Source organism: Nomia melanderi, chromosome 3 (genome assembly GCF_051020985.1).
Source record: "Nomia melanderi isolate GNS246 chromosome 3, iyNomMela1, whole genome shotgun sequence".
Classification (NCBI taxonomy): domain Eukaryota; kingdom Metazoa; phylum Arthropoda; class Insecta; order Hymenoptera; family Halictidae; genus Nomia; species Nomia melanderi.
In genome coordinates, this window is record NC_135001.1 from 7,512,352 (window position 1) to 7,523,119 (window position 10,768).

A 10,768-nucleotide genomic window follows, 5' to 3' on the forward strand; every position below is an offset into this window, starting at 1 on the left:
AGATGCCCTTTTTGCACAGGCTTTATAGAATTTTAAGTTATCCTTAGCTTTGATAGTTTAAGCTGCTTAACAGGTTTGCTAGCAACGTGAAATATTTATGACGTACAATTCTATGCTTCGCAGAAAGCAAACGAAATGAACGCTACAGGCATTGTCCTTTAAAGTTGCAAATTACATTATATAATTTCCAAACACAATAACCTTTTTCAGTTCTATGTTCACAACTTTTCGTTTGGAAGGTTTCCTGAATTCGATAGAGCACTGCAACAGTGAATATCGTGACTGCGAACGTCGATAGCGTACGTGTCAATGAGTAAAAGAATAGAAATCGAATAAAATATTCGAAATTTTCAGCATAATTCGTTAGAATTTATTTTCTACGCTCATGGTTTCACGCAATATTATTGCATGGTACGTTTACTTTGATATTCGACTTTCGACGACAGCTAAATGGCCATCGTTGCGCAAAAATTTGACGTTCAACTCCGATTCGGTGACAAAGTGTAAACCCCGTTTCCACGAAGAAAACCGCATTTAAATACGCGGGTTAGTCCGATTTTCATCGAAGAAACCCACCGATCCGTTACCATTCGCGTTTCCCCGGAACTAGCAGCGACATCGTGGAAGACAATGGGACAACGTTTCGAGCCGGCGAGAGAGTTCGCCTCTGCATGCGTCCTCGATCTGGGAACAAAGAGGATGACAAGCAGAAACCGACGCCAGCGTAATTATTTTAATATCCAGCCGCGGTCGGCAACAAACCGTGCGAAATTATAGAAATTAAAGGAGGCGATTCGCCGACAACAGCTCCACTGGAGAACACCCGTGACCTTGAATTATTTCCCGGAGAGATTCGCGGGACGAAGTCGGGGAACAGATTCGAAGTGTAAGCTGCGAGGAGATCTCGTGTGGAATCGAGAAAAATCGAAAGAATATTACGTCGGTAAGATAAACTTACCTACTGTAGACCAGTCGGAGAGTCAACGAACTCGAAGGACAATAGGAAATGGAAGAACGACCCAATTATCCGTCCCTTTTCTTCTTTCAGTAGGCTGTGGTTTGATACACACGTCCAATTCTTCTCTTTCTCCGAATATATAATTTGTATCATTATCTTGTTAACACTATTCAAAACTTAACACTTTGTATGCCATAGGTGCCTCTCAGTCGCCGCTTGATTCAATACAACAAAATTATAAAGTCTTATGTATACTATTAAGTTTCATATAATGCATCCATATGTAAGATATTGCAATAAAGCAGCTTTACTACTGAATTTATGCGTGATGCCTCGTTAAGTTTCGAAAAATATCTATGTTCCATCAGAAAGTGTGTTGCTTTTAGTAGAAAGTTTATGGGGCGCGAAGAATTAACTATGCATACTCGAAATCTATCAATTTCACGATGAGATGAAAATAATTGTTTTTTATTAAGCTTCTGAAATTTTAAAGAGGTTTATTTAGCCGGCGAAAATGACTTCGTCGATCTTTCATCATTCGTTTCTAAAGGAATCTATAAACTAATATCTAAGAAGTATTAGGATCAAAGCATAGAATTTAGAATTTTATTATGAATGTTTCTAAGTTCACGAAGTGAATAAGATCTGGTTGAGAAAACATTTTTCCATGTCTTGACGGATTAAATCGCGCAGAATCGATTGATCGCGATACCGACGCGAACCCAAGGCGATTAGAAAGGAATCTGTTTCGTCGGATCGTTTCTAAATCACGTCGGTGGTTTTCAGCGTCGGACAAAAGATTCCTCACCTTCGGGAGCGACCGGAAGCGCGCATGGCGATGCGCAGTACGCGATAAATTTATCGTTTAACGATCCGACAAGCAATGTTCCTCTTCTTTTTTTTCACAGAATGATAAATTAAACATCGATCTAAAGCCATTAGAAGTCGGTTGGAATGATCTACCGCTTCAACAGATACGGGCTCTTTCGTTCGCCGACGTGTAACATCTTCATCCGTGAGAGAGTTACACGGTGTGATGTGTAATGCGACGGTGCAACTCGAGATTAATCGAAAATTAATGCTTCACACACTGGAAGCGTAATAACATGTTCCTCCAATAATTGCGGTGTGTTCATGGAGGTCTTTAATAAGTATCCTTCCAGTACCACTGATGGTCTACTTTTCTCTGTACGTTCGTAATTATCTTCCAGTTTGTTTCGTGCGGCTCCAGGACGATTGTAAATTGTGTTAACTATTACCACGAAGATGAAATTAATAACTTTCCTTTAAGTAATAGAAATAATAATTGTAATTGTCATTGCCGTCGAGCAGATTTATTGAAACTTCTGTAGCTGTTAATTATTGGTTTTTTAAAGCTTTATGTAAGAATCATACATGAAGTGTAAATAAAATGATATAAATGAAATTTTCTTTGTGGCAGTTATGATTCCTTTTATTCCCACACAAGACAATAATTTAATAATATGATATAACAAAGGCTATCAGTGAAAATTTGATAAGCAAATACTGAAACACATACGAGCTCTATTTGACCTACTTAAAGAACACGAATATACATATATGCATTAAATTTAATCTTCGAAGTTGCTCGCCTCGCAAACAAAAGCTTCAAACGAACAAATTCCACGTTATCATGTTGACGAGAAAATAATATCAGTTTCACGGATGCGTACGTGAATCCACTGTGGCATCGTTGTTTCATTTTACGTTCCCCTGTGCTCCCGTCTCACTGTCTTGCGAAGTTCTCAGACCCAATTAACACTTTAACTGCCATATCATTCGTAAATTCGGGTGACACAATTCTTTGTTAAAAATTCAATTTCTCGGCGACACCAACAGTAAGTCGAATTTAGTACAATCTAAGAGATAGAGTCTACACTCCTCAATTTATATTTTCTCCGGAAAATTCCTGCGGGAAAATCTTCGTTGCGCGAAAATGTATAAAATTTTGTCTCCATTTCTGTATATCACGCTTGCCGTAATTCGATATACATTTTCTGTTTCGTTACGTTAAAAGTCCCATCAATTTTTCCTCTACATTTATCCCGTTACTTCACGCGTGAAATGAATACCGCTAAAAAATGATTGACCGTGAGCCCACGCAAGATCAGCATTATTTGCATGCATCGCAATTACTAAAACTTTTTCTAGATTAACATTGGAAATTTCGAAAGAATATTTGTTGTCTTACGAAAACTTATCTCGAGTCCCAACCTAAAACCGACATGAACAAGTTTTAATCTTAACGCACCTTTAATATTTATTCGCTTCGCGTGTGATTGGTCGTTTTGGCTAAGCACTGTATTAAACACCTGGCGTGTGAACGTCTCGAATGGATGATCAAACGGCTAACAAATAATCAAAATCGATCCTATCTCTATTTACCTTTGCACAAGAAATTACCTGCATCTACCACTTGTGATCGTAGTTACACAACACCCTATATATCTAGAACGGATGCGCGCCGCGTTTAAAAGTACGTCGATCATCGGCCGGAACGATCGCCGCGATAAATCAAACATCGATCAGGAGGTGCACGGTTCGCAGCCGTTAGATCGTCGTCGGAGTAATATACTCGCGCGACGATCAACTTTATCTCCAGTACCCTCCACCATGCTTTTTCCTTTTTTGCTCGCTTCTTTTTCTTGTTGTTTTTCTCCTTCGTCTTCTTTTCGTTCCTTTCTTTCTTGTCTTTCTTCCGTTCCACGCCACGCTCGGAGACGCAATGCGCCGACGGAATTTATCGCGTTTGCGTAATTGCTGTAACAAACAACGGGACGCCGTTCCGCGACGCCAGCTCCGGAGGCGGCTCTGTGACTCACGGATACGTTCATTGGCCAAATCGGTTGACTCCGGTTTTTTGAGTTTTTAAACATTTTATCGTCAAAACACTCATTTGGCTACATTTCGAATTTGTAAAAATTTTAACGTCAAACCATTCGTTTGACTCTATTTTTTGAGTATTTAAACATTTTATCGTCAAAGCTTCGGATTGACTAAATTTTATAAAGTTTTTAAATATTTCATCGTCAAAACACTCGTTTAACTACATTTTTTGGAACTTGTAAAAACGTTGTCGTCAAAGCACTAGGTCGACTCCATTTTTTCTCATTTTTAAAAATTCAATCGTCAAAGCGCTCAATTATCGTTGCACTTTTCATAAGATAAATTTCTTTGTTAATGGCTTCGGTATCACGACAAAGCAGAAATTGTTTTGCAACAGTAATTACAATTATGACATGATACTAATTATTTTTAATTATTTAATTACTTGTTATCGTACTACGTTGCGGTTATAACTACAATTATAGTCCTTACCGCTCTTTTTGTTTGTCGTTACCAGTTTACTCGAGCATCTTGGTTCACTTCGGTGAAAATTAAAGAAAGTTAGCGATCTTCAATTGTTTGAAAATAATCTTTTCCCACACCGTAACAACGACCGTGCTTCTTCCGATGCCCCGCGCTCTATTTCGTTGCCCCCATAACCTTCAACGTAGCGTAAGGCCCGTTAATTCTGCGAGTCAACGCGGCCTCCTTCCGCACGCGTCATTTTTACGGCCCCTGCCTAATAATATCGATTACGTGGCTGGATAGGTGACACGTTAACTGCCGCGAGGATCTCAAGCGTTTTATATATCACTTATTCTTTCGTTGCAATGATAAATATTTGATACCGCGATTCCTACGTTACGCTATTATCCAGTTACTTAGCCGTTTGAGTGCGAAGTGACGAGATTCGTTACACTGCCTAAAAGTACCAGCTTATCGATTCGTAAAATCGAATGAAGTTTATCGATTTATTTTCCTTGTAATTATTTATTTTCAGATTCATTATTGTCTGCTTAAAAATGAAAAAATCACACTATTTAAAATTATTTTATGTAAAAATAGAAAAGCGTAATTCAGTTTCTGAATTGGATTTTGCAAAAACCCATGAGACTCGAACGATTAAGTACGCTGCTAAATATTTTCACACGATAGCAATCTTGTTATTGCAGTTGTTTTCAATTTACGGCAGTCGATGCGTTAAATCATAAGACGCGAGGAAACAATGCGTCGATCTAATGGAGTTCCTTAAATGGCGAAGTAATATACGTGGATTAATATCTACCACATGATTTATTCATCTTTTTCATTAAATTCATTCCTCGCGTTACCCAACACGCGTTAACCTGAATTTTCACTATTGTCTCGAACGTTCGGATTAACTTGATCCACTGAAGTATTATGCGTTCCATTAAATCCAATCGCGAAAACGAGATAATTTATTTCGTCCCCGATACAGTGGGATTGGCAAGAATAATTCACGAAACGAAAATTTGCGCGCTGAGAACTCTGGCAGGCGAGACACGTCGTTTCCGCTCGAGGAGTTAATTGCGCCGTGTTTAATTGTCGAACGAGTTACACGGAAAAGATCAATACTTTCCAAGTAAACAAGAATTAACCTTTCACGGTGGGCGCGGGCTGCAGTTAATTTTAATCCGATTCTGATCCAGAACTAACCCACATTTCATCAAATTGAATTAACAGCGAGTTCCTGGCAGCGACTTACGACGACTGGTGTACATTAATTAGATAATGAGTGGAAAAAACGTTATTGCGCCGTGGAAGGGAGGAGAAAGAGGAAAGGTCCAAGATACCTTTGAAGTTTTTTGTGCGTTCGACCGCCGCGGAACGCAACGATCCCGGTGAATCGACGGTTACGCAACGAGATTCAGTTTTCACCGGACTGCGGGGGAAACGTACGCCCGTGATACGGCCTTTCGGGAAGAATTGCATCGCAAGTAGATTGAATTGGAATGCTGACAAAAGGGGACGGCGAAATTTTAATCCCGGCAAATGAAAAACGGAATTTGGGCATCTATGAGCAAATCCATTTCGGATTTAACCAGTTACCTGCGTTCGACGAGTGTACGCGTTATCTCAAAACGCAAAATGGCACGAATTTATTCAACGGTGAATTATTTATTCAGATGAACATGTAATTCTCCTTCGTTTCATTTTAGTTTATCGTTAGAATATATTACAAGTGCATTTGTCCTGCCTTTGATGAGTATACACTTTATAATCCCTTTGTAATCTCTTGCACTATGATTTCTTTCGCAACTGCACATTATTGTTTATAATTCAGTAGAAAAAGTAAAAAATTCTACTTTTATTCTACGTCTACGTTTACTCTGAAGCATTACAATTGATAATAGAAAAATAATATTCAATCCGGACTTGACAGAATTAAGTGACATATATATTTGTTAAATTCTAGTTGAAATCGTTGCCACGAATCTCACGCGATATTGTAGGACAAGGGGTTAATAAAATAGACATCGAACGATCATCAGCATTTTAATCCGTAACAACGCAATATGTTTTTGTATTGTAACCAACGTATAGTGAATTGTTAACGCTTAACCATTCGCAGACAAGGATGTTTCGAAATATTCAAAACCTTCAGCAGAGGAAGCTGAATTGTTTGTTTGCAATTTTGTGTTTTATATATGAAAGTTTGATGTCGCCAAAATGATCATCTCAAAGGATTCACTGCTAACTAATCATATGATCAAAGTATCACTGTAGATGAACCTTACGTCCCTTCGTATCGTAGCTTTTTAATCGATATCTTGTGTTACATACTGAACGCAACACGAGAAATTAATTAAGGATTAAATAGTTGTACGTAATCTTGCAGTGGAATGTAGGGAAATTGTTAAATGATATTGCGGAACTGGTTCGTTGAAATAAAAATCAGTTTGAAGTTTCTCTGTCCGATCGAACGTTTTTTCCAGGTTTCGAATAAAAGGAAACGTTCCTATAGGTTCGTTCAACTTTGCCTTGCGCCGAGTTCTAAACAGTAGGCGTATATCGTATACGTATCGAGTGTCGCGGTTTAGTTGTCGCAGCTTAATTTTCTGATCGATATAACCAGAAATTTGATATTCGTTAATTATCGTCAGGGCTCGCAACGACGTCGTTAAATCTCCATTGAGATAGAAACGTATCACCGGTATCGATTTGCGTATTCGTAATCGATATACGTTTCTCGAATCTCAGTTTCCCGGATCGGTGTAATCTTGGAGTTACATTGTTTATTTCCTCGCAATTAATACATTATTGTCGTTCCCGATTCGATCGATTCGAGAAGCGTAGCCCGTTCTTAATACGTTTAACCCCAAGCAACACAGTAACGCCCAAGGGACACATTTTCAAATTGCTTATCGTACAAGAATGAATCTATGTAAACATTTTATTTCTATATTATTTTATCTAGTATACCCTCCTTGCTTCAGCTTTTAAATTATCTTAGCAGTATTTTCCAATAGAAAATCCTTTCGTTTTACTTTAACCTTTAAGTACTACAGTCTCTAAGACCTTCGAAAAATTGCAAATCAGTACTAAAACTTTCAATGTTTGAAGATTACAGCGCAATCGAAGTGTACATAGTGTTTCAACGTTGTAAGCTGTGCGCGACAAAGAAACCGGATAAATAAAGATTTTAAACGCTCTGAGAAACCAGCTGCAACACTTGTTCCTTTGAAGGAAAGTGTCGGAATATGGAGACATCAAACTTTCATATCCGACATACGAAGTTACCAACCTACAATCATTCAAATAACAGAAAATCGATGCCCAGTTCTCTTTCTTTAGTATTTAGAAGTTCGATATATAATTCAACTTTCCCTGCTTTTAAACTATTTCAACTCTAACTTTATATCAATCCCTATATTGCTTAATTACTCTTGTCTAGTTTCTCAATTTTTGTCTTTCCTTTTGTTTCTATTTCCATTCGAACAAAATGCATCGTCTAACTAGGTTACCATTATTTCATAGATAGTTCTTTGACCGGTTAAAGTTGAAAAAGTGTAGGTACGGTTAGTATTAAAACATTCTCGACCGCGAAGGGTTAAAGGTCCGCTACGTTGTCTACGGAGCTGCGTGTATTTACGTGGCCGATCAATTCCTTGAAAGCAATCGTCCCAGTGAACTGGGGCCCCGATTCTTCGAGTTTCACAACACTTCCCATTCACCTGCGCTCCACAAAGATACGGTACGTAGGCGCTGCAACACCATGTACACAACGTACCACGCCGATAGGTTACGCCTTTGTTCGCCCATTCGTGTGCACGCCGGCTCTCGATCACTCGTGTGCGTCGGGTACCTCGAGTTCCATTTATTATGTAGTCTACAACTTTTATGCATTCATCTCGTACACGAGTAAATAATGGTTACGGGAAGGACCGTGCAGTATCAGGAATAAATATTCCGAGAAAAATGTTTCTCGCGGTTTATCTCCGCTCCGCTATTTCGGTGCCATTATTTATTTTCTGGCTAGATCTGCGAGTGTTATTTCGATGTTAATTCCACGCGATGGAAAACGACATTATATCGTTATCGTTGGTATATATTATTGCGGAACATTTCTACTAAAAACTTTGCGCTAACTTTAGTACCAAAAATGTAAATTTTGTTCGGCCGATAGTGTGGAATATTTATGTTTCAGCACGGCAATGTGATGTATTTGTCGCCTGTTTTACTCGACGTTATATAACAACGGGTTAAGTACAAACATTTTCATTTCTCACTTTGATTTATAATGTAGAGTAAATAAATTCGAGAAATTTGCATAACAGAAACGAGTTGCTGGACTATTTTTTAGGGCTGAGATTATAATATATCGTTAGTCGTGATTCTTTACAGTGCGAATGGATGGCAAACAACGAATTAAGGTAAATGGGAAATAATTGTCAACAGTTCGACCGACGTAGAAACCTGACTTACTATAATGGAGCTTTCATGTAAAAGTAAGTGTACACATATACACCGGCACTTTCGAAAAGGTTAATTTCTCAGCGATGACAATTACTCCTATTAAGTTGCACTCGAAAGGTGACTCACTCGCCACCTGATTTCATACAGTAGAATTATAAAATTTGATATTTAATATTATACCTTTTATAACTCATTAATTTAAGAAATACTGAAATAAAATAGCTTTGTTCCTCAATGTACGTATAATTTCGAATTAGTTTCACAAAATATCGTCTTTATCTCACGAGAAAATGTTAAAATATTTCTAGTGAAAAACTTTCGAGTGCAAAGGGTTAACCATTTGCGGACGAAGATTCTTCGAAATACACAAAACCTTCAAAATATGCAGCTTCACTACACATCAATTGCTTAAATAATAGAAAAAAAGGAAACCACGTTCTGATCTGTCGCTGTTCGACTAATTAAACCAATTGTTCGCGAATTAGCCTTCCAAATACGAACATTTCATCTTACCGAAATGCCGACACCGTCCGCAGAGGGTTAAACCTGACGTGTACACCAACACACCCCCAAAAGCATATACTCTAAAAGACAATCAAACGGGAATCACAGAAAAACCCAAACGGAGCCAGAGATCGCGTCGACGGAGTAATCAAAAATGTCCACCTTCAGGGGGTTCGAATGACAGCTGAAAGTCCGCAGCGGCTCGTACCACACACTCGTAAACATAATCCAATTTACAGCACCGTGACGAAACGGAATGACGAAATGTTCCATCGAGAGGGAATAATAGAATCCGGATGAAAAAGTTTCGAACAAGTTAAACGGGGAAAGGAAAACAATTTCCTCGATCGACCGTGAATTGACGAATTAACCCGTCTGTCACAGTGAACAGGTTAAACGACGAAAAGCTGCTGGCCCGTTGACGAGACGGGGGCTTGTCACGGAGAAACTGTGCGGAAAACGCGTAGCCGGAAATCAATGGAGCCGCTCGAACGCGTCCGCAGGAACGGCGGTGCGTGTGCGAAGAGGAAAAATAATCGGGGACAGGCTCTCTCGACACGGCGAGTACAACTTACCTAACCTTGCAGTAGGACCGCTCTTGGTTCGCTGGCCAGTTCCGCGTAGCCCCGTGCCCGACGAAACTTTTCCATGTAGCCGTCGCGCGGCGATTGATTCGATCCGCGGCCGCCGATTCACCCCTACGTACAAGTCTTCATCGAGGGGAGACACGTCGGGACCCGACCGCCGAACGAACCAAGGGGGACACGGAGGAAAAAAGATGAAACGAAAAAAGGAGGGGGAAAAACGATCGAGAACAGGGAAAAAAACGGTGGGAGAGAGATAGAGATAGATGGGATAGAGAGATAGAGAGATAGAGAGAGAGAGAGACACACACCACACACAGAGAGAGAGAGAGAAAGAGAGAAAGAAAGAGAAAGAGAGAGAGAGAAAGGGAAGAGAGAGAGAGAGAGAAAGAGAGAAGGGAAAAAAAACTGTTCACGGGTAACGGTATATCCCAGCCATGTCGAAAACACGAAAGCAGGCACGATTTGCCGCGGGCACGCGCGCGCGCGCTCCGCGCTCTCTCTCCCGACGTGGGTCTTCTTTCACTGGCACACACCGAGAGACTCGGCCCGGTGACGCGTTACTGGCCCCACACGCATAACTATCAGTGCACAGTGCAGATCCCACGGAATCAAAAGCGTCTCCCGTACGCGTTCACCTCTCTCCCGCGCCTTCTACATAACGCACCGCACCGATCTTTTATAAGATTTCTACAACGCGAATGTCCAACGAGGGAACACACACTCGCGACACCCGTTCGCCGACTGAACGTGTTGCTCGCGAGCACCGCATTGATACGATGGAAGGAGAGCCTGAGGACACCTGCTGGGTCACCCCGGAACCGAACATGGAGGGAGAAGTCCGTTGGTTTGCGGGAAATTTTTGAATTCTGTACGCCAAATTCAGACACGTTTCGCGAGGGGGTAGTTTGGTGTGAGAGGTTACAGGTTTTTGTGT

General features: G+C 40.2%; 1 protein-coding gene across 3 annotated transcripts in view; it reads right to left on the reverse strand.

Moving 5' to 3' along the window:
- Nucleotides 1-10,602, reverse strand: part of fdl (fused lobes) — a 49,809-nt gene extending 39,207 nt beyond the window's left edge. The window contains exon 1 of one of the 3 annotated variants that reach the window (XM_076365894.1): nucleotides 9,823-10,602. The gene's annotated coding sequence lies outside the window, so the exon portion shown is untranslated. Of the gene's footprint in view, nucleotides 1-958; nucleotides 4,091-9,256; nucleotides 9,797-9,822 lie in introns of those variants that run through there. The other 2 variants (XM_076365897.1, XM_076365895.1) reach the window with 2 other exon arrangements.
- Nucleotides 10,603-10,768: the final 166 nt, after the last annotated feature.